The 27,544-nt window shown below is 38.0% G+C and overlaps 1 long non-coding RNA gene across 1 annotated transcript in view; it reads right to left on the reverse strand.

Annotated features, from left to right (window-relative positions):
- LOC141543131 (uncharacterized) overlaps window positions 1–16,322 on the reverse strand; it is a 136,259-nt gene extending 119,937 nt beyond the window's left edge. Inside the window, exon 1 of the long non-coding RNA XR_012482346.1 lies at window positions 16,168–16,322. This is a non-coding gene — a long non-coding RNA (uncharacterized LOC141543131). The remainder of the gene's footprint in view (window positions 1–16,167) is intronic.
- Window positions 16,323–27,544: the final 11,222 nt, after the last annotated feature.

Raw genomic sequence — 27,544 nt, forward strand, 5'->3', positions numbered from 1 at the left:
TGTGATTCATTTTTTTATTTATGTTTCTTTCCCCTCTTGGGAATTCTTATCCTCCAAGAAAAAAAAAAAAAAAGAAGTTCTAAGACCACTTTATCTCCAAGAATCTATGGCACACAGATTATTGCTTGAGATGTTTTCAAATTTGGCTGTTTACTAAATTTTTAGACCTTATATGTCACAATAATATGACATTTATAGAATGCTTTGCTCAGAACAAGTTTGTGAGATAATATAATGATTTATTTATAACTGGAAGAGGGACCTAAGAAGTCACAGCAGTTTGTCATGCTGAATGAAAGGGACTTCATCTATGAGAAGAAGAGAGGTCTGACCTACAAAACATGAAAGCACAGACCCTTGAGCTATGGAAATACTTACATCATACATTCTTGTTTAACCAAGGACATCTAGGACTTCGTACTGATGCAATTTAAAGATATTCTTAAACTTTCCAACTATGTACTTGGATTACCCTCCTTCCTCATTCTCAGAATCCCAGTCTTCCTTCAAGGCTTAACCCTCTCCTACATGAGGACTTCTCTGACCCACATCTTTCTCCCCATTTTTTGATCTCCCTCTCCCTCTGTCTCCCTCTCAATTCCTCTCCCTCTTCCTCTCTCTCTCCCTTTCCCTCTTTCTCTCTTTTAATCTTTTTCTCTCTTTTTCCTTTCTCTCTGTCTATCTCTTTCATCTAGTTCTTTCTCTATGTAAATGATATATACAAGTTTGTTGCATTGATGAAATTCAAAATGATAATATTTTGTAAAATTTTCAATAAATGCTCCCATATTCCCATGGGAAGAGCCAAGTGGTGGAGTAGAGAAAGCACTCAGAAAGCTTTCCCTTAATACTAAATACAACTTTAAATAAGGCCCCAAATTTAATTACAGAGTGGCAGAGCCAACAAAAGTTCAGAGTGAAAAATTCTTCAACCTAATATAATTTAGAAAGTCCAAAAAAGATATTCATAACATAGGACTAAAGGCAGATCCAAAGTTTACATGGATGAGATACTCAGCAGTAACAATAAAAGTAACTGGAGTTTCAGGAGCTCTCAAGTCTATCAAGAAATGGACTGAACAATAATTGGTAAGAAAGATTGTGGCGATCCCTGTGCTAGCACTGAATGAAAAGTCAATTGCTTTTTGGCAACTTCATTGCCTATATCTATATCTGAGTCATAGTTAAGGAGTACTTTCTAGTCTAGAGGAAGGAGATGCCTTGAACAATGGTATCACTACCTGTCTCAAGGGGATTCTGAGGAACAGTATCAGTTGCAATCCCAAGTGGATTGCCTTTCCTAGATAAGGACCAAAATATAGATCAAAAGAGCAGTGACGGTATCTCTCCTCAGATGACATGACTTTGGAAATACAGAACGAGTGTCTGAGGCTAAATCAGAACTCAGGTCTTCAGACCCAGAATTCCACTGTGTGAAATTATGCAATTCAATTCAGTTAACATACACTGGGTGCTTTTTTTTTTTTAATTGGAGGCACATTTTCTGTCACAGAAATAACAAAAAAGAAAGAAAGAAAGAAAGAAAGAAAGAAAGAAAGAAAGAAAGAAAGAAAGAAAGAAAGAAAGAAAGAAAGAAAGAAAGAAAGAAAGAAAGAAAGAAAGAAAGAAAGAAAGAAAGAAAGAAAGAAAGAAAGAAAGAAAGAAAGAAAGAAAGAAAGAAAGAAAGAAAGAAAGAAAGAAAGAAAGAAAGAAAAGAAAAAGAAAAAAAGAAAGCTCAAATCCTTGGAATTCATTATGTCTTGAGCCAGGCATTATCTACTTTACCTATGCAGCAGGGTTTTGATTTGGAGCCTATCTTGCTCAAATTAGATAAAGAACCTCTGAGGATGGTTTTCATGTAAGTCATAGACATATATCAAAACCATAAATATATGGTGTGTTAAACCCTTTTGCAAATGGTCCACTAACAGGGTTATCATTCAAGTCCCTTATACAAAGGCAAGAATCATGAGTACACAGAAATAAGAAGATCATAAGATGATCAATTCTAACAGATGTGACTCTTTTCAACAATGAGCTAGTTGATTCAGACCAATTCCAACAGACTTAGGATAGAGATCTCCATCTGTACCCAGAGAGAGGATTATAGGAACTGAATGTGGATCACAAGATATTATTTTCACCTTTTTTGTTGGTGGTTTTTTTTTTCTTGCTTTTTGTTTTCTTTCTCCTTTTTTTTCCTTTCTGATCTGATTTTTCTTATGCAGCATAATAATTGTAGAAATACATTTAGAAGACTTGCACATGTTTGCTTAGCCTATATTGGATTACTTGTTATCTAGGGGAGTGAGGGAAAGGGAGGGAGAAAAAATTGGAACACAAGGTTTTGCAAGGGTGAATGCTGAAAAGTAATTTGAAAATAAAAAGCTTCTACAAATGAAAAAAAAATAAAATTATGTCACCTTTAAAAAATAAAATACAATATATTGATTTAATACAGACCAGCAATGTGGTTTGGACTAACATACAAAAGTTTTTCAAGCAGGAGACCAGAATCATATCCCCAAATGTACCATGTTTAACTTCTATTCATTTATTGGAAGAGATCCTGAAGTATTTGATGTCTAAAGCTTTTTTCCTTTATATAAGAAATATAATATAGCTTTAAAGGGAATATTGTGAACTCTATCAAAAAGTCTTACTGTGCTCTAAACCCTAGAAAGTAGCAAAAAAAAAAAAAAAGGACAAGAAATGTCAAAGAAGAGATACATAAATGTATCTTTGATGGAGCCATGGACTGGCCTAACCATTCTATATATCAAGTTACAATTTCTATATAATAAAAGTGATGAAATGGTTCATGGTCCCAAATTACTACTGGGTATAACCCCAGGGAGGTCAAAGACAGAAACAATGGCCTAAACCACAAAAAATATTACTGAACAGTACTTTTTATGGTAACAAGCTAAATAAATTGTGGTGGATACATTTTAAATTATATCATTGCACAGTAGGAAATTATAAATATGAGGAATACTGGGTATCAAGGGAGGATTTGTATGAACTGATACACAATAAAATAAGCAGTGTCAAAAGAACAATATATACACTTACTACAATAAGGTTAAGTGAAAAGATCACTAATAGGAATACAAAATTTAAACTAAAAAGTCAATTATCATCCCTGTTATAAGATGCTTTGCTCTTCTCAGTAGAGAGGTCGGGGGTCCTACGATGAAATGTTCTGTTTTATATATAGTCACAATTATATGGAAGTTCTTCATCTTTTTTAGGATGGTAGACTCCTAGTGAAGTTTATAGAATCCTTCTCAGGATAATATTTTAAAGGCAAAAATATAATACATATGATTATAAAGGCAACATATTGAAATATGATTACCAATTTCTTAAAAGTTCATGGGGATCAGGTTAAGAACACCAAGTAAGAACCCTAAAAGAAGAAAGAGGATAGAAGGACCCATTTCCAGAAATGACTAGATGAAAACAAAAACCATCAATAAAACTTTTGAAAATACAGCCATGCATCATCCTTCCAAAGCTGTTGAGAGGATCAAATGAGACAGAATTGTTAAGAATTTCCTACTGTGCAATGATATAATTTAAAATGTATCCACCACAGTTTATTTAGCTTGTTACCATAAAAAGTACTGTTCAGTAATATTTTTGTGGTTTAGGCCATTGTTTCTGTTTTTGACCTCCCTGGAGTTATACCCAGTAGTAATTTGGGACCATGAACCGTTTCATCACTTTTATTATATAGAAATTGTAACTTGATATATAGAATGGTTAGGCCAGTCCATGGCTCCATCAAAGATACATTTATGTATCTCTTCTTCGACATTTCTTGTTCTTTTTTTTTTTTGCTACTTTCTAGGGTTTAGAGCACAGTAAGACTTTTTGATAGAGTTCAAAACAATGTACAGATTTTTGATTATTAGTAAGTACCATATAAATGTCAACTATTACTATTGTTCAATATTATTTCTTATTCACAGAGTTAGGAGACTATGGGTGTGAAACAATGAAATAATACAGTTTTGAAATGTGTGATTACTTTCTTTTTCATTTTTAAATTCCCTATTATAAGCTGGCTCTCTAAGAATTGGAATATTCAATTTTGCTGGTTGCAGCATGGAACATCACAACCTTGAAAGCATTGAGATCACAAGTAATACTAGTGACAGTGGAAATATGATGGTCAAACCAAGACACACTTATGTGACAAGAATATGAGACAACAATTAGATAGCCCAACTTACTCTGTTCTCAGTAGTACACTCAATGATCCTCCCAAGACATGAAAAGAACCACAGGAAGAAGTCCACAGCATTGGGTAGATCTCCCATGAAGAACTGCCATGTATGAATCACATCAGCCAAAAAAAGTATGGAAAAGTTGCTCCCTGAATCAGTGAAGGGCAGACCCCCATCAATGACATTGTGAATCCAGCAAGGGGTCAATGAATTCAGGCCATAAATTCAATTCAAACTAAAAGAATCACTTCTAAAATATTATGAGAAGTGAAAGCATTAGTGGAGCCTTCAAAGGCAGGCAGATGTTTTTGAAGAGGATGACACTGACTTGAGTATGTAATTTGTGTGATGTTATTAAAAGATCTGTAACTTTTGGTGACAGTTCCTTTTTTTTTCCTGTGGCTCTTTACCCAGAATATCTGTGAGATCAGTAACAAAAATCCGTGACATCTTGGTAAAGCTCAGATGTACCACCCAGAGAGGTGATGAAATTGCATTTCAGTTCACACTTCTAATTTCAGCAAGTATTTACCAATTCAATTCAATTACATAAACATTTATTAATTATTTGTGCCAGGCACTATACTAAGCACTTGAAGCATAAAGACCAAAAACAAAATGGGTCTTTTTTTTTCAAGGTACTTACAAATATCTAATTTCATTTTAGTGACCGTGTGGATATTACAGCTCAGACACTCTAGCTGTCTACAACCAGTTTTTCTCAGCATGTTCATGCTCATTATCTCCTTTCAGTCTTACAACAATATTTTGAGGTAATTTGGACAAATATTGTTACCCCCATTCTGCAGAGGAGGAAAATGAGGCTCAAAGAGACTAAGTTGAAAGACAGATTTGTGTAATAGACAGAGCACTGAATTTGGAGACAAGAAACATGAGTTTAGTGACCTGAGTTGATACTTATTAACCACATGGCCCTGTATTAAAAAAGGGGATAAGAAAAACTTATCTCAGAGTTGATGGAAGAATGAAATGAGATAATATATCCAGCAATGTATTTATTAATAATAATGCCTGTCATTTGTGTAGCTTTTGAAGGTAAGTGAAGTACTTCATATACTTTATCTATTTGATAATATGTAATAAGAAATGACAATAGATCTCAGACCAGGTCTTTGGGCCCTGATTTGGCTCAAAGTAAATGTAAATAGCAGTTGTTCCTCTTTTGGCCAGAAATCCTAAGGATCTTCCCCTCTCCGGTTGATTTTTTTTGACTAGGTAAAAGAGGCCATTCTCAGCCTTATTTCTTATCTCATCATAGTAACTGATTGGATGTTGCCTTAGTCAAATTGAGAACTATTAAGGACTTTAAAAGGACCAAGGCTTCCCATGGCAACCAGGGTCATCTCCACTTGTCCTGAGCTATGATACCATTGGACTCAGATGGCTCTGGTGGAGAAAGTGAGGCAGGTGACCTTGCCCAGCCCTCCCTCACTTCAATCCAATTTACTTTTATATCACAGCATCCCCTCCCTTCTGCCATGGTCATCTTAGGCAAGAAGAAGGAAAAGGAAGGAAGGAAGGAAGGAAGGAAGGAAGGAAGGAAGGAAGGAAGGAAGGAAGGAAGGAAGGAAGGAAGGAAGGAAGGAAGGAAGGAAGGAAGGAAGGAAGGAAGGAAGGAAGGAAGGAAGGAAGGAAGGAAGGAAGGAAGGAAGGAAGGAAGGAGGAAAGAGAGGGAGTAGAAGAGAAAGAGGGAAGGAGGGAGGGAGGGAGAGAAGGAGGGAGGGAGGGAGGGAGAGAAGGAGGGAGGGAGGGAGGAAAAGCAGCCACTTTGTGCTGACCATACATAAACAAACACAAAAATAATAAATTGAAGAAAGAGTAAATACTAATAACTAAGGTAATCAGGAAAGGTTTCTTGTTGGAAGTGACAGCTGAATGGAGTCTTGAAAGATGATTTTTAAAAATCCTAAGGGAAGCAGAAAATGAGTTCTATGAATGAGAGATAATTTGAGCTAAAAGCACAAAGCTGAAAGATGGAAAATTAAGTTTAGGAAACCATTAGAAGATCAGGGTTTTTTTTTAATATAGACCATGTAAAGGGAAGTAATGTGGAACAAGTATGGAAAATTAGATTGAATCTAGTTTATTATGGGCTTTTGATGCCAAGTTGAAGAATTGAAATTTTATTTTAGAGGTAATAGGGAGTCATGCAATCTTCTTGAGCAGAGGAATGACATAATCCTTCCCTTTGAAAAGATTATTTTGGGAACTCTGTGGAGGATGGATTGGAAATTAGAGAAATTGGAAGCTGGAAGACAAATCAAAAGACTTACAATAAGCCAGATAAGGAGTTAATAAAGGAGTGGATTAGGATGGACCTCTTTAAATGGAGAGAAAAGAACAGAATTGAAAATCAAAAATATTAGTGATATGCCAAGGTTGTGTCTACAAGAAAAAGAGAGATGTGAATGTTGCCCGAGGTCATTAGAGAAATCATTCAAATACTTGTAAATACCATCATTCTCCTAGTTTTCAAGATGAACTTTAAAAATTAACATAAAAAGAAAAAATAAGATAACTGATAATCACGTATCAGGGAACTTCAAATGCAGAAATAATCCTTGAAATCACTACATGCTCAACATTTTTGCTCATTTATCATAGCCTGTGGCACTTCTTACTTCCAAACTTCTCTGGCCTTAAATCTTTGGTGCTGTTAGGCTATACCTTGTGAGCATATTTGTAATTGATAAACACAGCACTTAAACATGTTCAATTTGAGACATACTTTTTTACCTTTCAGATGATGACATATTTTTGGAACTCACTTCTATAGGCAAAGTGTCTTATTGCTGGCAAAAAAAAAAAAAGTTTGCTCACATTATACTTGCTTGAATATATTAAGATTCTTGAGACATGATGAGAAAATCAAGACCAAAGAGATCCCAGTGGTGAAATGCCAAGAATTTAATTCAGCCAGATCTGGAGGGGGGGTATAGAGATGGTAGGGAGGAGAAGGAAGAAAAAGGGAAGGTAATGAAAGCTCTAAGTAACTGGGAAAAAAACAGATTCTCATATTGGGAAGGATCCCCAGTAGCTATCTAGGCCAATCATTCCTCAACACAAGTCCCCAAGACAGCATTTCCACAGGTCAGTGGGTCCTTGAAGATCAACTTTGAATTTAAATTAACAATCAAGAGAATCCCACTGCCACTCAAAACAATCCGGCCACTTGGGGACAGTTTTCTTTTTTAGGAACTTACTTTATATAAAGGACTATTTGACATTTTTTACAAATTCTACCTCTTGCTCCTGGTTCTGCCCTCTAAGGATAAACAGAATGGCTAATATTGTTTCTACTTGAAGACAGTAATTATGCTCCCTCCACCTTCTAGTCTTCTGTAAAGAGATTACACTTCCCCACTTCCTTCATGTGATCTTCACATGGGCATTTCCCCAAAACCCTTCATCATCCAGGTCACCTTCTTCTGGACCATGTCATGGCACCCTGTTGGGTGAAATCTAGGGACTATTTAATAATGTCCTTAAATGCATGCAACAAAGCATGACCAAAAAAAAGGAAACTAATTGTTTTGAAATAAAGATGTGCTTTTCCCTTTCTTGAAAGAAATTGAAGCTCTAAATTGAAGCTTTCTTCTTTAACTGTATCCCTCATATAAAATGTGGTGTCCATAATTGGACACAGGACTGTAGATCAGCAATTTACCGATAGCCCCCTGATTGAAGTGTGGCTGGGGATCCTTGAAAAAATCATAAAATAGCTGAGACTTGGAGCTGGAAAGAACCTCACACTATCTAGCTTAACCCTATTATTCTAGGAGAATAAAGCAGAGAAGCCCAGAGAGAGAAAGCTATTCCAAAGCTACTATGAATCAAAAGCAAGTTTTGAACCCATGTGCTCCTTGCTCCAAAGGTTGGCCATAGAGCTATGAAACATGTAGTTGTCCATTAAAGGTAATAATTTCTTGTGTTATTTCTTTAAATGATTTGGAATCAAACTCCTGCCTGAACAATATCATGGATCTAACCCAAACCTTAACAAACACATTCTTTGGGTGTCTACTCACAGAGATACTGACCAAAATGCTTATTTGTCACTGATCCAGGACCCCTCAACTTTGCCTCCATATTGACATTAGTGATGGCTTGCCTGGAATAGGGACCCATGGAAAAATGGTATAGATTCAAGATTCCCATAGAAACTATAAGTCTACCCATCTTGTATTCTCTTTGGAGCCTCAAAGTGTGGGCCATTGCCTGTGTAAACCTGTAAACCAGAGCTGGTTATTAGAAAAGATGGTAATTCCTGGTGATGGCCTGGAGCTATGTTTTCCTAACTCAGACTAATTGCCTAATAAAACTGGATAACAAGAAGGGAAGCCTGGAACCCTATAAAGGAAGCTATTTATCTCCCCTCCCATGATCTCAGAGCCTCCTCATCCCTGGGAGCTCTAAGATACTGATTCTTGCTATGGTTAAAAATAAATCCTGGCCCCTTTTTAAGCAGCAAAAAAAATCTTAGGATTTCAGAATGACCACTTTGTCACAGTGCACAATGTATTATCAAAATAAATAACTTTGATTTGATATTTCTTAAGAAATGTCCTTTTCAGGATAGCCAGAGGACTACCTAAGACTTTATTCATTCAATCCAATTTAAGAATTTATTCAGCACCTACTATGTCCCAAAGAACCAAATTGTGAATATAATGAAACTTTCTTCTCTCAAGGAGCTTAGGAATATAATATAAAATCACAGAATCATACTTTGAAGGACAGAAATGACCTTAGTTGTCATCTTAGAAGTCCAAAGCTTCTTAAGCTGTTTGTCACCCCATGTGGGTTCACAAAACTAAATGTGGAGGTCACAAAATCATGACTTATTACCAGTACATGTTTGATTTACATATCTATATTATATAAATATATACCAGGAATCACATAAAAATGTCTCAAGCAAAAAGAGGTTGGGAGTGGGGAAAGTTTAGACACCCTGAGCTAGCCCTACTCCAATTCACAAATGAGGAGAATGAGACCCAGGAAGTGGCTTGTCCAAAGTTACTCAGCTTAGTGAATGACAGAGAAGAAATGTGTACCCAGCTCCAGCAAGATTTCTGATTCTGAATGGTAAACAGAGAGAAAGACAAAAAGTATAGACAAAGTAAATGAAAATAAATTCAGTGGGGGTGGAGCACAAAGAATTCAACTCATTTCTTAAAATATTCTAAAATCTGAGCAGTTAGCTGACTCAGTGGATAGTGTACTGGCCCTGGAGTCAGGAAAAGCTGAGTTTAAATCTGATCTCAAACTTTTAACATTTACTATGTGACCCTGGAGGAGTCATCTATCACCTATTCCTAATTGCCTCATTTAAAAATAATATTTAAAGTTTTATTGAAAAATCACAACATTGATTCCAAATGAAAAGTTTTTTAATAGTATGTGCTTCATTCTCTAAGCAATAAATCTGTAATATCCAAAACAGGGCCTACCCTCTCTATTGATGGAAGAAGCTATCTCTATTGGGTGATTTGAGGATCCCAGAACTTACCTTCTCAAAAACATATCCCCCACAGTCTTATGGTGTGTTTTCCATTTGGGGGCCTACTTTTGAAAGGCCTTTTGGAGAAGTGAGATTGAACCAATTTGAGGCATAAAGTTTTCTTTGAAAAAAAAAGACATCAGTTAATTATAATGTATTAGCAATAATTATTTTTTTCTTTGATATTGGAATTAATCATGACTTCATATGTGTGAGAACTCCCTAAAATGATACCGATCTCAACTTGACATCCAACTGATTCTTGTTCCAAACCAATCCAAGAAGTATTGAGTAGTTCCTGCTACGTGTAAGGCAGTTTGAGGTGCTGTAGATACTAAGAAAGAACTAAAATCAGCTATTTTCCCTTGTAAATTTACTTACTACTTGAGAGTGACATGACTTTCCTTAAATCCCCAATGCAGATCCTCTTCCCAAAGCACTGGTTGCCTTCCTCTGACTCTTTAATGTTATCAAGGACACCAAAGGGATCACACAGTTTCTCCTCACTAAATGACTAGAGTTCCTCTTTTCTTGTAACATCATTTTTCACTTGGCAATTATTTTTAATACTCTGATTCTTAATTATAATGTCCATGTAGCTTCAGAAAGTCCTTTGGATTGTTTGAATAATGGGTAGCATGGAACTGATTGGTTGTGCTTGAAGAGGACCAAAATGACATCACTATTGGGAATCAAGATATGGTGCATGTGTAGCAGATCAGACCAATATGAACCCAAAAGACTCTATCACAGGTAGAATGCCAATAGTCCATATGAATGGACTATTGTCTCTAAATTTATGCATCTCGTGTTTCTTTTGAGCTACTACAATTCTGTTTTACTCATAGGGCACATATCTCAGTTCAAAATATCTGCAGCTTAATTTCCCCCATCATTTGCTGTTTTGCAAAGTGATGCAAATGTCTGATCTTTTGCTATTGCATTTTTCAAATGAGCTTTGTACACCAAACAGTGTTGTCTGTGGCTGCCATGACTCTCGTTGGCAAGACTAAGTGGTTGCTAGATGAGGCAGGTTCTCGGTGCCTTATGACCTCATTATGGCAACTGCTTGAAGTGAGTTAGACTTCTTTAATGCATGATGATAGAATTGATGCCTTAACAGCTTTAAGATTAAAGTTAAAAGTTTGTTTAGAGGAGTCGGATTGATTCTGCTACAATTGCATGCAGCAGGTTTTCTTCATTGCATCCTTTATTCTAATTTGATTTTATCTTGGCCCTTGTCCTGATCAACTGATCATCTGTCTGCACATAGGCAGCTGATTTGGAAATGACTTTCCTGATGGTAACCATCAATTAAAGTGAGTCCATTTCACTTTTATGAAGTCATTTGATGTTCATAGTTCTAAGCACATTTCAATTTTCTTCTTGACAAAAATATTCATGGTGCAGGGGCATACGTCTTTGGAAAAGCCAAAAAACTCTTGTCTCTCCTCTTTCCCGATTCAGATTTTCCATCATCACCTTCACCTGGAAGGGAGTTCCTGGTGAAAAAGTAACTTTAAGGACTTCTTTATACTGTGAAAAAATATTGACGACCCCCAAAGAACTTTTGTTTGAATGGGTCATACTTGTTATAATAGGAAATAAAACATCAATATTATTAAGAAAATAATTTTGATCTCATGGACTTCTGAAAGAGGTATCCTTTTCCTATGGGCAAAGCAGATCAGTGCCTGGATGGACATTTTTACCATCACATTTGTAGTGAAGCTCTCTGAAATTTCAAGCAGTGACATCAGTGCTTTCAGAGGCAAAGGAGAGGAGAGCATTGTATATGGATGCAAGAATCAGAGGCAAAGCATGGATCTCCCAACAGGTCTCTGCATCCAGCCTGTATTTTCTCTGCTTTTGTGCAAGGCAGGAAATAATGATAATTCACTTCTTAAAAAAGCACTCTGCTTAACAAATCACTTTCCTCACAACAGCTCCAGGACCCCCAATAATGCTAACAACTTTAGGTGCACTTTATAGCAAAGAAAACAGAAATACACGGAGTTCAGCTGACTTGGGCAGGGGATGAAAATTCATTGAGCATCAGAACCAGGTTTTGAGCCATCTAGTTGCCTTTTGAAGGAAGAAGAAATATTCAATAGTACTCTCACCGATTAAACTATATGAACATGTTCTATGATGCTGTTGTTACAAATCCATTTTGATTTCCCAAAGAGGGTTTTTCTGGAATGAAAGTGGCTTCTCCTATTCCAAGGCATGATAACGACCTGAATTCACACCTCCTGAGAAGTAGATTTATGTTTTTTCATCTCTCCAAGAAAATAGACTTTACTGTTAAAGGGTGATTATGGAAAGAGAGCACGGAGTTTGGGAGAGAGAAACTGCCTTGGAATCGGGAAGATGGGCTGGAGTTACATCTCTGGAACATACTAGTTTAAACCATACTGGCATATAACTGCTCACTTTGCCAGGTAACTCTCATTTTGTAAAGTACAATAGTATTCTAGCACAATCATAACCAACAACTTGTTCATTCATTTCCCAATTGATGGACATCTCAATTTTCAAGTTTTTTTGCCACCACTAAGAGAGCTGCTATAAATATTTTTGTACACACAGTTCCTTTTCCTTTTTAAAATCTCTTTAGAGATTTGGAGACTTAGTAGTAGTGGTATTGCTTGGGTCAAAGGGTTTGAAGCCCTTTGGCATAGTAAAGGGCTATCTCTTTCAGAAGTCCATGAGATCAAAATTGTTGATCAATGTTGATGAGAAAATAAAAGGCTATTTTTTCTCTTCATTAAGTTCTTGCCCCTAGTGTTTCAATTTGGCCTGGAGATGGCCCAGGATCTGAAAGAATGTGCTAGAGAAGCACATTCTCTGGGAGCTGCTACCTATATGGAGACACTAAATCCAGCACCTCAGACAGCTCCATAGTATCCTAGGTAGCTGTGTCTAGAAGAGTTCAAATACTATTTCAGACACTTTCTAGCTGCATAATACTGGACAGTTCATTCACCCCCAATTTCTTTATCTATAAAAGGAAGATAATAATAGCACCTCTCTCTCATGGTGGTTGTATCAAATGAGATATTTATAAAGTGCTTACATAATACTTGGCATTTAATAAATGCTATGTAAATGCTACTATTAACATTATTATCGTTGTTATCATTAGCTGAGTGTTGATTGTTGAGTGAATGAATGAACAAAGAAGCATTTATTAAGGGTACAAAAGGTCCTGCTAACTTGCTGAGGAGAGAAAGAAAAAAGTCACTCTACCAGGGATTTCCCATGCTAATAGGGAGAAACAACACACAAAGGAGAGGGAAGAGGTAAGACCTAATGCATCATCTTCTGTGACATTTCCACTGATAAATTCACATCTATTCCTGGCATTCGACTGAAATGGTAGAAGAACCCTAAGTTCATAATATATGAAGAACACCTTGATCCGATTTTTCTTGTGCAGCAAGATAACTATGTAAATATGTATACATATATTGGATTTAACATATATTCTAACATATTGAACATGTTTGGCTTACCTGCCATCTAGGGGAAGGGGTTCAGGGAAGGAGAGGAAAATTTGGAACACAAGGTTTTGCAAGAGTCAATGTTGAAAAATTACCCATGCATCTGTTTTGTAAATAAAAAGCTTTAGAAAAAAAAGAAAAAATATATGTGAAGAACATATGAAGGACTAGGGAGGTCCCTTACAGCCCTACTTATGTGTGTTGATGACAGCTTTGAACTAGGGCTTTACACTGCGGCTAAGTTATTTACTTCCTGGCTTGTACCTCCTAAAGTTCCATAAGAGACCCTGAAATCCTTCTAGGTCCAGCACAATGTTCTAATGACTCATCATGCTCTCCCTCTTCCTTTCATCCCTAAGGTTAAGCTGGGTACCCCTCTTCTCTGCTTCGTAGAAGAAGTAATATTAATCATTTAAAGTAGATAGAACATGGAAACTTGATTTCTGCAGAAGATACTCTGCTTTTGGTCCCCCTTTCCAGTACTAAATATACCATCTCTCATGTCCCCCAATTCCATTGGCTGGAAAGAAGAGTTGACTTCTTTTTCTTTTTAATCATCCTTTACAATTCTTTAGAATCTTTCATTCTTCAATTTATAAATGACATGCTCCATGAAATTCTGTTTCCTTTGCCTTTGGGTAGATAATAAACTATTTCATCAACTTTTTATTTTAAAAACAAATAAATAAACAAGAAAACTTTAAAAATAGATAAATAAATTGAATGGGAAAGAAATCAAGGAATGGCACCTTCCAGAATTAAAATTTAAGAATTACCAGGGAAGAAATAGATCTGAGTGGAGATGTGTGCCCTCCTGATAGCTATAGGGACAGGAACTCATTGGATAAATGACTTTTAAAATGCCATCTTTGGGGAATCAGTAACATGAATAAGATATTGTTGCTCCCATTTAAAAAGGAGGAAGGGGACAAAGGCTTTTGAGGTTAACCTAACAATCAAAATAGATAAATAGATTTGGGAGTAAGAGAGATTTAGCATCCAGAACCAGGGTGGCAAAAGGCCTTTATCCTTATCTTCTCCTATCCTCTCCTGTAGTCAGTTTGGGCCCTATATGTAAGCAAATACATACTGGAGAGTACCCAAAGTACAGTGTGACTTTCAGTATTGCCTTTGGGGGGCAGTGTGGTATAGTGGATAGAGCAGTAGCTTGAAATTAACAAAACAGTTAAATCCCTCTTCAGACTCTTATTAACTACAGGACTCTGGGTAGTTCTTTTAACCCCTCCTCTCCTCTAGCCTCAACTTCCTCATCCATAATATGGGATGATAAAAAGGTTGCCAGGATAGAGTGAGATATTACTGTTCTTTAGTCATGTCTTGTAGAAGGCAGAACTTTGGAGAAGTATAATTCTGTCAACTATATTTCTCCAAAGTTCCACCCTCCATAATGTCTGACTCTTCATAATCCCATTTGAGTTTTTGTTGGCAAAGATACTGGCGTGGTTTTGCCTTTTCTTCTCCTCCTCATTTTACAAATATAGAAACTCGGGCAAGCATGGTTAAGGGACTTATCCAGAGTCACATAGTTAGAAAATGTCTCGGGCCAGATTTGAATTCAGGTCTTTCTGACTTCTTAACTGTTGTTGTCCTTCATTTTTGAAGAGGATAAAAATTACATTTCTCTATTAGAGTTGAGTTATAGTGTATCCAGAATGAATAGAGCTGGGAGTCAGGAAGACCTGGCTTGAAATCCAACTTCAGACATTTACCAACTTTGTGACTTTGGGCAAGTCACTTCATTCACTTTACACATCTGTACAAATAACTAGAGAAGAAAATGGCAAACCACGCCAGTATCTTTGCCAAAAAAAACTCCAAATGAGTCATGAAGAGTCACAAAATGATCATGTCCTCTAAATCTCATAACTACCCTATGTGTAAGAAACTATTCCCATTATATAGATGGGGAAACTGATACTCAGTTCTCTTCCTAGTCACAGTGTTGATAATCACATCATAATGAAGTACTTTTTCATCTATGATTCTTCCCTAGCAATTAGAGCAACCCCAAATGGAATGAGCTTCTGCCAAATCTGTAGGAGGGTTTCCCCGATTCAAATTAATTTATTAATATAAAATTAATTAATGCTTTCAATTCAATTAATGTCTTCCCATCAAAGCTAGTCACCACTTTCTATATATGTTACAGAGATTTTGTTCAGGCCCTGGGTTGCACTAATTGATATCTAAAGCAGCTTTCAAATCTGGGATTCTATATTTTTATGAAGTGACTTTATCACTTTGCAAGACTGGTTTAACATTTGAGAGATACAGTATTTCCATTATTGAAGAATGTTACCTGACAGTGAAAGAGATGAGAAAGGCTTGATTTCTTTAGCATTCTCAATCGATTTCTTTAGCATTCTCAATGCTTAGAGAGATTTCCTGTCCCATATTGAAGTAATAGAGAAGCCTGACCATAACTGATACAGGAAGCCAGGCAAGGAGTCATTAATAATCGGTAAAAATTTCTAGACTGTTTTAAGATTTGCAAAGTGCTTTATGAGCATTAACTCATTTTGTCTTCCCAACACCCTGTGGGATGCATGCAGTTATTATCCCCATTTTGTGGATGAGGAAACCAAGAAACAGGTTAAATGCCAGCCAAAGTCACATCCAATAAGTATAAGAGCTCACATTTTGACCCTGATTTTCCTCAGTTCTGGTCCACTGTTCAATGCCCTGAGCAAGGCAGCTACATCTACTTTGTCTGCTCAGGTTCCCTCCTCCATCAGGGACCCAGCTCACCCTGATACCGGCTCAGAAGCGACCAGAGAGAGACAGAGAACAGAAAGCACAGTGCAGCACTGTCAGTCCAGCCCCCCTCTCTGCCTCTTGCTATTTGGGATAAGTCCTTGAACATTCCCAAGCTTCAGTTTACCTCATTGGCAAAATGAAGGCACTGGATCAGATGCCCTCCAAGGTCCCTTTCAGCTGGAAATCTCTGATCCCAAGGCTTGCAGAGGAGGCACCAGGATGTCTGAGGTCTACTCTGATATGCTAATATATTCCTTTGGCAGTTCCACAGTTTCCTTTTCCAGCCAAAAGTGGCCCATTAACCCATTAACAGACTATTGTCTTCCTGCCTGGGGAATCATGGGAAGAGGGAACCACAGAAGGTCTGAATTTGTGAGGCAAACAGGGTCAACCTTGGAAAAAAAACTGTCTCTTCCAGGGTAATCTGTAGTTAGGTGTTAAAGCAAACCTTGCTTCCGGTCCCAACTACATCTCAAACTGTGTGACCTTAGACTATTCATTTGAAACCCCCCACCAGGCTTTACTTTTCCTCATCTGTCAGATAAAGCTGGGGGGTAATAGATAATCCCAGAGAATATTCCCAACTCCAGCAAGTTATAATTACTACTACCACCACCACCACCACCACCACCACTACTACTACTACTATTACTACTACTAGTACTACTATTACTACTACTACTACTACTACTACTACTACTACTACTACTACTACTACTATTTCCTTTGATTATGTGTTTTTGTCAAGGGCTGGATGTTTCCTCTTACCTTCCTGGTAAAAAAGAAAAAAAAAAACTTTCATGAAAGAAGTCCCTAAGTTTCCTTTTTGCTCTAAGAAGGGATGTAGAGATGTTCCCCATACCTTGGCCACCCCCTAGTGGCCAGCCGCAATCGTGTCAGTAGGACTGAACCAATTTGGGGAAATTTGGAGGTAGAGAATGGATGGCTATGTCAGCCCCTTCCCACCTGATCTCCATCAACTACATCTCTAACCCCATCTCTCTCTTTTCCCCCACTGCCACTGACCTGAAAAGGTCCCCTGGAAACAACGCCTAATAATGGTTGCCCTGGGAGACAAGATGTTCTCCCTTCTATGATGCATTTGGAATATTTTGAAATGCTTGGCAAATGCATAACTTTTGCTGAAGAAGCTTCATGCTTCAAATCATGTCAACAGGCATTTATTGTCTACTATGTGCCAGGCACTGTGCTAAGTGCTGAGGATGCAAAGAAAGCAAAGCTAACCCTGCCTTCAGGAAGCTTGCAATTTAACACTGAACTTGCAAGCTATAGGCAGGATAAATTGGAGATAATTAATACCAGGAAGGCACTAATGTTAAGGGGATCTGGAACATCTTTCTTGCAGAAAGTGGGAAAGTCACTGGGACTTGAAGGAAGCCGTAAGGCAGAAATAAAAGGGGAGAGATACAGACTGAGGAACAGGCAGGGAAAATGCCTGGAGTCTGGAGATAAAATATGTTGTACATGGAACAGAAGGAGGTTATTGTCACTGGACAGAAGAGCACATGATGCTGAGGGATGTGTCAGGGGCAGAGGTCAGAGGGGACAGGTTATGAATGACATGATGTGATTCTGAAGGTAATAGGGAACCAGTCAGTGGAGTTTCTTAACTGAGGGTTAATGTGGCCAGATCTCCAAGTACTTTAGGAAGATCACTTGAAGTGGGGTAAGACTTGAGTCAGGAAGACCAGACCCATTGAATATCTCCAGGTGTGAGCTGACATGGGCCTGCACCAGTATAGTGTTTTGTGTATTTTTTAATTAGTAAAAAATTTAAATAGTAAAAAAAAAATAACTAATTTAAAAACCATGAACGATGAGTTTATTTTATTAAAGAGCTATATTGGGAAAAGGACATGTGCTGGGAACTAGTGGGTAAATTGCCCCTGCCCCTAATCTGAGGGTGCTAAAGATTTGTGGGGATCCTGAAGGGTTATCTTACTGCCAGCCTGTGTTCCATTTGAGACTTGAACCCTGGCCTTCTTAAGTCTCTATCCACAATGCCACATACAGCTTTTTTTTATCCTTTCTCTGTTTGCAGCAGAGAAAAGTGGAGACTCCCAAAGTGATTACTATAATTTTTAGAAAAACTTTGTCAATGTAAAGAACTCCCAGTGTGACTATTCCCTCTACACTGAGGGAAGCAACTACTCCTTCTATGTTCCTCGTCTCAAAGAGCTGTCTAGGGCCCTTTGCTCAGAGTCACTCTACCAAGACATGTCCAAGGAAGGATGACAGATTAAAAAGTTTTCCTGAATCACATAGCTCCTCATGTTAAAAAACAAAAAACAAAACTATATGGGGTAAAAAAAAAAAAAAAAAACCACTTCTCTAGAATTCAAGACCTTAAAATATCTTTCTTCATTGCCCTGGAAACAAAATCTTCATCCTCAAGTCTCTGATCTCAAATCTCCCAAAAGTGTGACAATATGATCAAGCCCAACCTTGGGCTAGGAGGCAGAATTTCGTCCTAAGATCAGACCTGGAGATTCTCAGCTGAATTTGGAGGATCTGATTTCCTTCCATCCCAAGGCTTGCAGGAGGCCGAGAGTAACTGGCTCATCTTTGATAGCTGAGTTTAACTGCAATCAATAAAAAACAGGACAGATTGTCTAGGGTCCCTCAGCATCTAACCAGATTTCCTTGGTGAATGAAGGCCGGAGAGATGAAACAACTCATCCAAAACTGCCAGAAGTGAGTAGAAGGGGCACATACCCATTCTAAAGAATTCCATCTGCTCTGTCCAGTCCGTGCCTGGGCTACATCATCAGCGCTCACCATGGGAGCAGCACCGGGCACAAAAAGGAGCTGTTATCAACTGGTGAATTGATAATTAATATAGTTATATTTAATTAGTGTCTCTGCAAATCAAATCACTTTTGAGCCTTTGAGATTTTCACACTTCTTCCCTTCTTTTCTTCTTTTTTCTTTCTCCCTCCTTCCTTTCCTTCTTTCTTTCTTTTTCTGCTTTCTTTCTTTCTTCCTCCCTTCTCTCCTTCCTTCCTTTTACTTTCCTTCCTTTCTTCTCTTCTTCCTTCTTTTTCTTCCTTTCCTTCCTTCCTCTTTCTCTTTCTTTCCCTCCTTCCCTTTTTCCCTTCTCTCCTTCCTTCATTTCTTATCTCCTTTTTTCTTTTTCTTTCCTCCTTCCTCCTTTTTCTTCATTTCCTCCCTTCCTTTCTCTCTTCCTTCCTTTCTTTCTTCCTTTCTTTTTTCTTCCATTCTCCTTTCCTCCCTTTCTCCTTCTTCGCTCCCTCCCTCCTTTCCTTCCTTCTTTCCTTCTTTCTTTCTTTATTTTCCTTCCTTTCTTTTTTCTTTTTCTTTATTGCTGTTGGATTGCCATCAGTCCCAGCAGCAGTCTGAATGTTTAGTTTGCAATTAAATATGTTTGGCCTGAGAAGAACAAACAGGGTTCAGGAAGCAGGGTACAAGGCTGGGCCTTGATTCCATGGGTATTCCCCCCCATTAAACTTCTGATCAAGTGAGCCAAGCACCGAGGCCTGTTTGCCTTGCTCTGATCCAGCACAGTGCACAAAAAGCTGTCCTGGGCCATGGACTTTAATTGCCCCATGTTTAAATATTGTCCCTAGACTTGGCCAGTTCAACCTGCCAGGCAACCTTTGGGCTTCCCTCTCTGAGATGCAATCTTTCCAGCAAGACAGTTTCTTCATGCCTGGAGTGAAAAATCAGATGGGAAGAAAATGCTCCCTCTCTCCCTGTGGTATACTAGTCACAGAGGCTTGTTGTGAGTAGTTTCCTGTTCATTATGAACATGTAATGAACCTCAGATCCCAATCTAGGATCAGCCTACAGGGATCAAAGGCCCTTGTGCTTCTTCCAGTGCCAGCCAAGGCCTGTTTCCCTCCTGGTGAGGGAGATGCTATTTTGGGGACATGAAAAGATCACAGAGCCCCCATTCTCTTTCAAGTGTACAGCTCATCTTGCAGATAACCAATCAGGGTCCGCCCCCCTAGATCCAGCTGTGTTCCACGAAACTGCTCTTCAAGCATTAAGGGGCCTCCTCCCCTGCTGGGGGCCTTCCAGGCAGCTCCCTCAACAGTCAGGTGACTCGCTGTCAGCTCTCCCAGAAAGCAAACACAAAGTGAAGGTGAATGCCTAGAGGACTCCCTGGCAAGAACTTCCATCTGATCTCTAATTGGAGAGAAAATTAGGGCGATCACCCCATTTTCCAACATGATGTTGAAGCACATCTAAATGCCCATCTGAGAAAAAAAATTATTAACACAAGAGGACTTAGAGATATGGAAAGAAGCTCAGAGACCATCTCTCCAAAGTCACCTTTTACATGAGGTCTAGCCTTATCCCCACCAATGGTCAGTGCTCTTCCTTCGTCCCCAAATTGCTTTGCATTTACTTTGTATATGTAAGAAAGAGAGGTCACTGAGGCAATCATTCAGTTGCTCCAACCTAATTTCTGGAGCCCTGATACCTTTATCAAAACCTCTACCAAGTCAATCAACAAAGCAGAGGTGTGAATAAGACCTGGACACCTCCACTGAGTCAATGAATCAAAGGTTTTAGACCAGGTGTGAAAAGTCCTTGATCTGGTTTAGATTAGTCCTTGAAAACCACTGAATGTAATAGGGGGGTTGTTACACAGGTACTATGTTCATATTAGTTGGAGAAATTTGGCCAAGCCTTATGGAGTGTGTTCAAGATAGCAAACCAATTTAGAACCCAGGTGCCTGAGCCTCTGGCCCACTTAGAAGTGAGCATCCTCCTGCTCAACACACTAAAAGAAAAGCACTTTGGGAAAAAAAAAGTGAAGTCTCAGGCTCTTCCCTACACACATTGGACTTGGCCAGAGGAGGACCTTTCAAATTGTGTTGGGTGCAGAGGAGGTTGGCCTTTCCAACCTCCTCTGGCCTTTCCAGCAGCAGCATCCCAGATTATCCTCCAAATCTCTAAGGGCACCGACAGACTGGACATAGTGAGGAAAGGTCACTTTGAGGCTCTGTAAGGAGCCAACAGGAAAACCTACATCATGCCCAAAGGGAATATGGGAAGAAACCACAAATGGCAACAAAGGACTTCCAGCAAACCAGAGTCATAACTCATCCTTTTATCACAAGAGCACTTGAGCCCTCTTTCCTCTAAATTGTGTATGTATTAATGGGAGAGATGGAAAGATGTTGTGTACCAACTATCCCCCTGGAGTGAAAGCTAATTAAATGTGAATGCTAATTAACATAAAAAAAATAATCACACCACTGGAGTCATGTAAGCTAACAGAAAACCACTCCGCCCACTTAGGATCAGCACCCTGAGTGGAGATGGAGCAGCCAGGTCTGAATACTAGTGAGTCAGTGTGAGTGGAGGTTGGAAGAGTATCTCACGTTTCCCACCTGGAGATATGTATGTCCCTTCCAGAAGGCAGCTCCTTAAGCAAAAAGACTAGGTTGAGTTTTGTATCCCTAGCACATAGCAAAGCATACAAGGACTTCATAAACGCTTGCCAAATTATCCAACTTGGAATTGGAGGTGATTTATTATAAGCTGATAGGGTCATTGGGTTAGAATTGGAAGGGAACTCAGAAACAAGCTAGTCTGCTATGGCCCATTTCACAGAAGAAGAAATTGAGGTTCAGGAAGATTAAATAAGTTACTAAGAATCATAATGGTAATGAGTAAACAGCTATAGATTCTTCCTGATTTCTAGATCCAAGAGTCTTTCTTCCAATTTGCATTGCCCCGAATAAGGAGGTTTTGCCTTCATTGTGACTCAGGAAATCTAAGTTTAAGCCTGATTGCCTGGTCTCCTGGGAATAACCTGGGAATGAACATCATTCCCATGTGTAGCAGATCAGAGTCTCTGGGCCTGTCACTTGTCTCTCTGAAACTTCATTTCTTCATCTATTTTTCCAGGTTCTTATGAGGAGAAAATGAAATAATATCCATGAAGCATTTTGCAACTCTTATACTGCCCAAATTATTTATGAAGTGCTATTATGGATCTTGGTGGGAGAGGGACAGAAATATTGAATATTTGTTTAAGAAAGGGAACCTGAACAATGGAAAAAGATGTGGACTAACTGATGGCTGTGCCTCGAAGCTCTTACTGGGCCTGTTTCTGCACCTGTAAACTCAGACACTGATAACATGCACAATCTATGACTGTTGTGAACAAAGCAAATGATATACATAGGACAGAGGAGGTTTGGGGGAAGTGATTAAGGGTTTCTGAATAGAATCCCACCTCTGACATATCCTGGAGGTGTAATATTAGGCAAGTCAGAACCTCTTAGCTGCCCACACAACTTACCACAATCTAAGATGCAGAAATTGGTGTTGAACTGCACTAGAAGAGGTAGTTTGCTCCCTGAGGTTCCAAATACTAATGAAGTCCCAAGTCTGTTCATTTTTTGCAAAGCAGTTTATAGATGTAAACTATGGGGATCTGGGCCACCCCAATTAATTACAGAAAACCCAAACAGCTCAAATCAAAAAGGTCTGGTCCCAACTAGTCCCTCTTCAATTTAGGGGGAAAAGTGCACTGATCATTGGGTCAGTTCAAATAATGTCATCTAGGAAGTTCCCTGAGACCGGAAGTATGAAATGATACACTTGGGATATGTATATAAACCAGCCTACTAGTTTAAAGCTTCTTAGTTAAGAGGGAAAGGACTCAACATTCAGGATTTCATTCCTTTAGGATGGAATCACTCTTAGAAAGATAAGAGTTTCCCCTCTACTTTTTTCTCTATCCCCAGTGATCCTGTTACCAGAAAGACTAGACTAGTAGGAAAGGAAAATGTATCACATGGGAGCCAATGAGAGGCTTATTGAGAGTTTCTCTGAAAATCCAGAGACAGAATTGACAAGATTATAACATGAACTTCAGAAGGTTGAAATATAAGGAGGTCCAACAGAGAGCAGGAGTATTTATTGGAACTGGAAGAAGCATCCACGATACATCTGTAATTGGTACCTGTATCAGTAATTGAAACACACACACACACACACACACACACACTGGAAAGGCATCTTCAGGATTCTACTAACCTTCAGATCCCAACAGGAAGCTCCATATAAAGATAATCTCACAAGGAGGAATGATTTTCAGTCATCAGAAACTGTTATTCTTTTGCCACCTGCATATCCTCCATATGTTCTCACCCACCCATTCCACCATTCTTTCTCTGACAGAACAGGCAGATGAAAACAATTTGTTCCAACTCCGCAAAGGTGGCTGAAGCAGACTCCAGGGAGCACTCAGAGCCCAGTCAGGCAATGAAGATGCCAAAGTAATTTTATGCAACTCCAGCCATCGCCAGTTCCTGACCTGGCTCGCCACTAAATTTCAACTACCAGATGAAAGAGTGAGGCTGGAGATTTTGTGCAACTTTGCCTCATCTAACTTCAAGTGAAGACGTCACTGGTCCTCTTCGAGGACAAAACATCCTACTTGTAAGCTTCACTACTGTTTTTTACTCTAATTTTGAGCCCACTCTCCCCAGGGACCTTGTGTATACAAATGAAGAGTGTATATGATAGTTTGGTAACAATCGTCCTTGTTCCACCTGCTTGTTAAATATCCTTTCTAAAACAAATTAAGGTCCTGCTCATAATCAATGGGAACCAATACCAGTGGAAGGCTCTTAAGCAGCAATACTAAAACCCCAGTGATCCTCAGCATTACCTGTAAGAAAGTAGGGAGCAGCTAACATCTGGAAACTCAGCCCATCAATATGAGTAAGAATTGAAACAATAGCCTTGCAGCTGTCTTTGTAGTGGCCAGAAACTGGAAACTGCGTGGATGCCCATCTATTGGAGAATAGCTGGATAAATTGTGGTATATGAATGTTATGGAATATTATTGTTCTGTAAGAAATGACCAGCAGGATGATTTCAGAAAGGCCTGGAGAGACTGATAGGAACTGATGCTGAGTGAAATGAGCAAGACAGGAGATCGTTGTATACTTCAACAACAATACTGTATGATGGTCAATTCTGATGGATGTGGCCATTTTCAATAATGAGATGAACAAAATCAGTTCCATAGAGCAGTAATGAACTGAACCAGCTACAGCAAAAGAACTCTGGGAGATGACTATGAACCACTACAAGAATTCCCAATCCCTCTAATTTTGTCCACCTGCATTTTGGATTCCTTCACAAGCTAATTGTACACTATTGCAAAGTCTGATTATTTTTGTCAGCAAAACAACTGTTTGGACATGCATATATATTGCTATACTTAACATCTGGAACATGTATGGGTCAACCTGCCATCTGGGGGGGAGGGAAGGAGGGGAAGGAGGGGAAAAATTAGAGCAAAGGTTTGGCAATTGCCAATGTTGTAAAATTACCATGCATATATCTGGTAAATAAAAACTATAAAAAGAAAGAAAGAAAGAAAGAAGAAAGAAGAAAAAGAAAGAAGAAAGAAAGAAAGAAAGAAAGAAAGAAAGAAAGAAAGAAAGAAAGAAAGAAGAAAGAAAGAAAGAAAGAAAGAAAGAAAGAAAGAAAGAAAGAAAGAAAGAAGAAAGAAAAAAGAAAGAAAGAAAGGAAAGAAAGAAGAAAGAAAGAAAGAAAGAAAGAAAGAAAGAAAGAAAGAAAGAAGAAGAAAGAAAGAAAGAAAGAAAGAAAGAAGAAAGAAAGAAAGAAAGAAAGAAAGAAAAGAAAGAAAAGAAAGAAGAAAAGAGAAGGAAGAGAAGGAAAGGAAGGAAGGAAGGAAGGAAGGAAGGAAGGAAGGAAGGAAGGAAGGAAAGGAAGGAAGGAAGGAAGGAAGGGAAGGAAGGAAGAAAGGAAGGAAGGAAGAAAGGAAGAAAGGAAGAAAGAAGAAAGAAAGAAAAGAAAGAAAGAAAGAAAGAAAGAAAGAAAGAAAGAAGAAAGAAAGAAAGAAAGAAAGAAAGAAGAAAGAAAGAAAGAAAGAAAGAAAAGAAAGAAAGAAAGAAAGAAAGAAAGAAAGAAAGAAAAAGAAAGAAGAAAGAAAGAAAGAAAGAAAGAAAGAAAGAAAGAAAGAAAGAAAGAAAGAAAGAAAGAAAGAAAGAAAGAAAGAAAGAGAAAGAAAGAAAGAAAGAAAGAAAGAAAGAAAGAAAGAAAGAAAGGAAGGAAGAAGGAAGGAAGGAAGGAAGAAAGAAAGAAAGAAAGAAACATTAGCCTTGGAGGGATAATACATAAGTATTATCTTACTTGAAGCTAACAATATCCCCTGGGAAACAGGAATATTATTCTTCTGAGGCAACTGAGGCAAATAATGGTTAAGTGATTTACCCCAGGAAACGCTCCTAGGAGTCAGAAGCCATATTTGAATCCAAGTCTAACTGACCTCAAGAGCAGCACAACCCTGAGTCAATTTAATGAAAATTCTTGAACAATAAATCTTGAAGGTACTATGAAAGGTGAACTGCTCTTACTTTGTCCTTTTTCCCCTGGGAAATGTGGTTTCCAAGCAGGACTGAGTTGTACAGTGACTGAAGATGCTTTTTCTGACTATTATCATTACCTGTGGGGCCTCGGCCCTGGGAGATACTGTTGCTTTGGCCCTCGAGTACCCAAGGGCCATGTCTGGAGCCATCTGTTCTGCTCAAGAAGAAACCAATCATTGACAGCTGCAATGAAGAAAGGGAAAGCAGTGAGCACAGCCCTGTTTTAAATCCCTGTTTATTACAAGTGTTTGTATACACCATTTCTCACTAAGTGTAAGATGAAGAGGTTATTTGATCCCGACCTTGTACCAACTCATGTTTATGCTAATACAAAAATGCAAAGGCACATACAAAAGTGTATTTATTTCTGAAGATGAATAAAAGGCACTTTTCTTGCTCACCTGAGGAGAAAAGGTTCTACTCTCTCACACCTAATCTTAGTATAAATAAGAAATATGCTTTTAGTAGGTTTCCTTGCCCTAAGTCCTAAGGGCGTTGGTTAATGAATTTTGGTGTTCCCTGGATGAGTTGTCAACTTCACTGAATTGAATAGGGCCTTAAGCAATCAAGGAGCACTTTTTAGCAGCTACCATGGACCACACATTAGAAAATGACACTCTTAGACAGAGATGTGAGTTGCTATCTGAGGAGATACAATAGAAATGAGTTCTGACTCTCAAAAGAGATGATAGGACAGGCAAACTTCTATAGCCAGGAGAAGGAAGGAAAGAGATCCAATAAAATGTAACACAACATACTTCAAATGCGAGAAGTTATAGAAGTAGAAAAATATTTCCAGATATGCTGTTATGATTTGAAGCCAAAACTGGAAGAGACATTCAATCACTATGTAGTGAAAGGAACTGGATTCAAATCCTGTCTTTGGCACTTTCTCCCTATTAATTTTTTGAGTGAATTATTGAGCCTAACTAGGCTAAATAATCTGTTTTCTCAGCTGTAGGGGTCTTGTTTGGCTGCCATTTGGATTCATCAGAGCCTGTGTGATCCTAAAAAAATACATCCCTCTCCATTTTAAATAGTTAGGATCACTTAAGAAACTAAGACAATAATTGGGACAAGAGAGGATGAGGCTTGAGAAAAGTTTTTCCTAATTAAATTATGTTGTATTTTAAATATCTTAAACACTGTAACTTGTTTTTACTTTTCTTTTTTTAATTTTTAAAATTTTACTTTTTTTAATTGACAAGCATTTATTTTTACTCCATACCATCCTCTCTCCAAAAACTTTTTTTTTAAAAAGGAAACTCTTCTTACAAATATTCATAGCCACATAAAATAAATTCCTATATTGGCCACATGCAAAAACTTATGTCTCACTCTCCTTCTGTGCATCATCTCTCAGTCAAGAAGTAGACAGCATTTATCACCAGTTCCCTAAAATGGTGATGGGCCATAGCATGAACCACAGTTCTTAGGTCTTTCAAAATTGTTCATCTTTACAATGTTGTTGTCACTATATAAAGTGTTCTCCTGGCTCTATTCACTTCCTTATTTACCAGTATGTTCAATTCTTTCCTTATTTCCCTGAAATCATCTCTTTATTCATTTTTTTTATTCCCAACAGTGTTCCCTTATATTCATATATTACAATTGATGGGCATCCCCTTGATTCCTATTCTTTTGTTATTACATAAAAAGTTTCTATATAGCTAAGTTCCATTTAATAGAATAATGAATCTCTTAGAGTGGTAATATTATTTCAATTTGTACTGCTTATTTCCAATAAGCATTTTTGTAATCATGGGTCCTTTTCCTTGTTAATTAATCTCTTGGGGTATTAAGAGACTATTAGTTATTTTTGGTTCACAGCATAGCATTTTCACTCTTTTTATTGTTGCTTGCTTGCGTTTTATTTTTCTTCTTTTTTTACCGGTTTGATTTGATTTTTCTTGTGCGACAGTAATTGTATAAATATGAATGAATACATTAAATTTAACATATATTTCTACCATGTTTAACATATATTGGACTACCTGCCATCTAGGGGAGGTTTTGCAAGGGTTAATGTTGAAGAATTGTCTATGCATATGTTTAAAAAAAAAAGCTTTAATAAAAAAAGATTATGCTTTA

Source organism: Sminthopsis crassicaudata, chromosome 5, assembly GCF_048593235.1.
Source record: "Sminthopsis crassicaudata isolate SCR6 chromosome 5, ASM4859323v1, whole genome shotgun sequence".
NCBI classification, from domain to species: domain Eukaryota; kingdom Metazoa; phylum Chordata; class Mammalia; order Dasyuromorphia; family Dasyuridae; genus Sminthopsis; species Sminthopsis crassicaudata.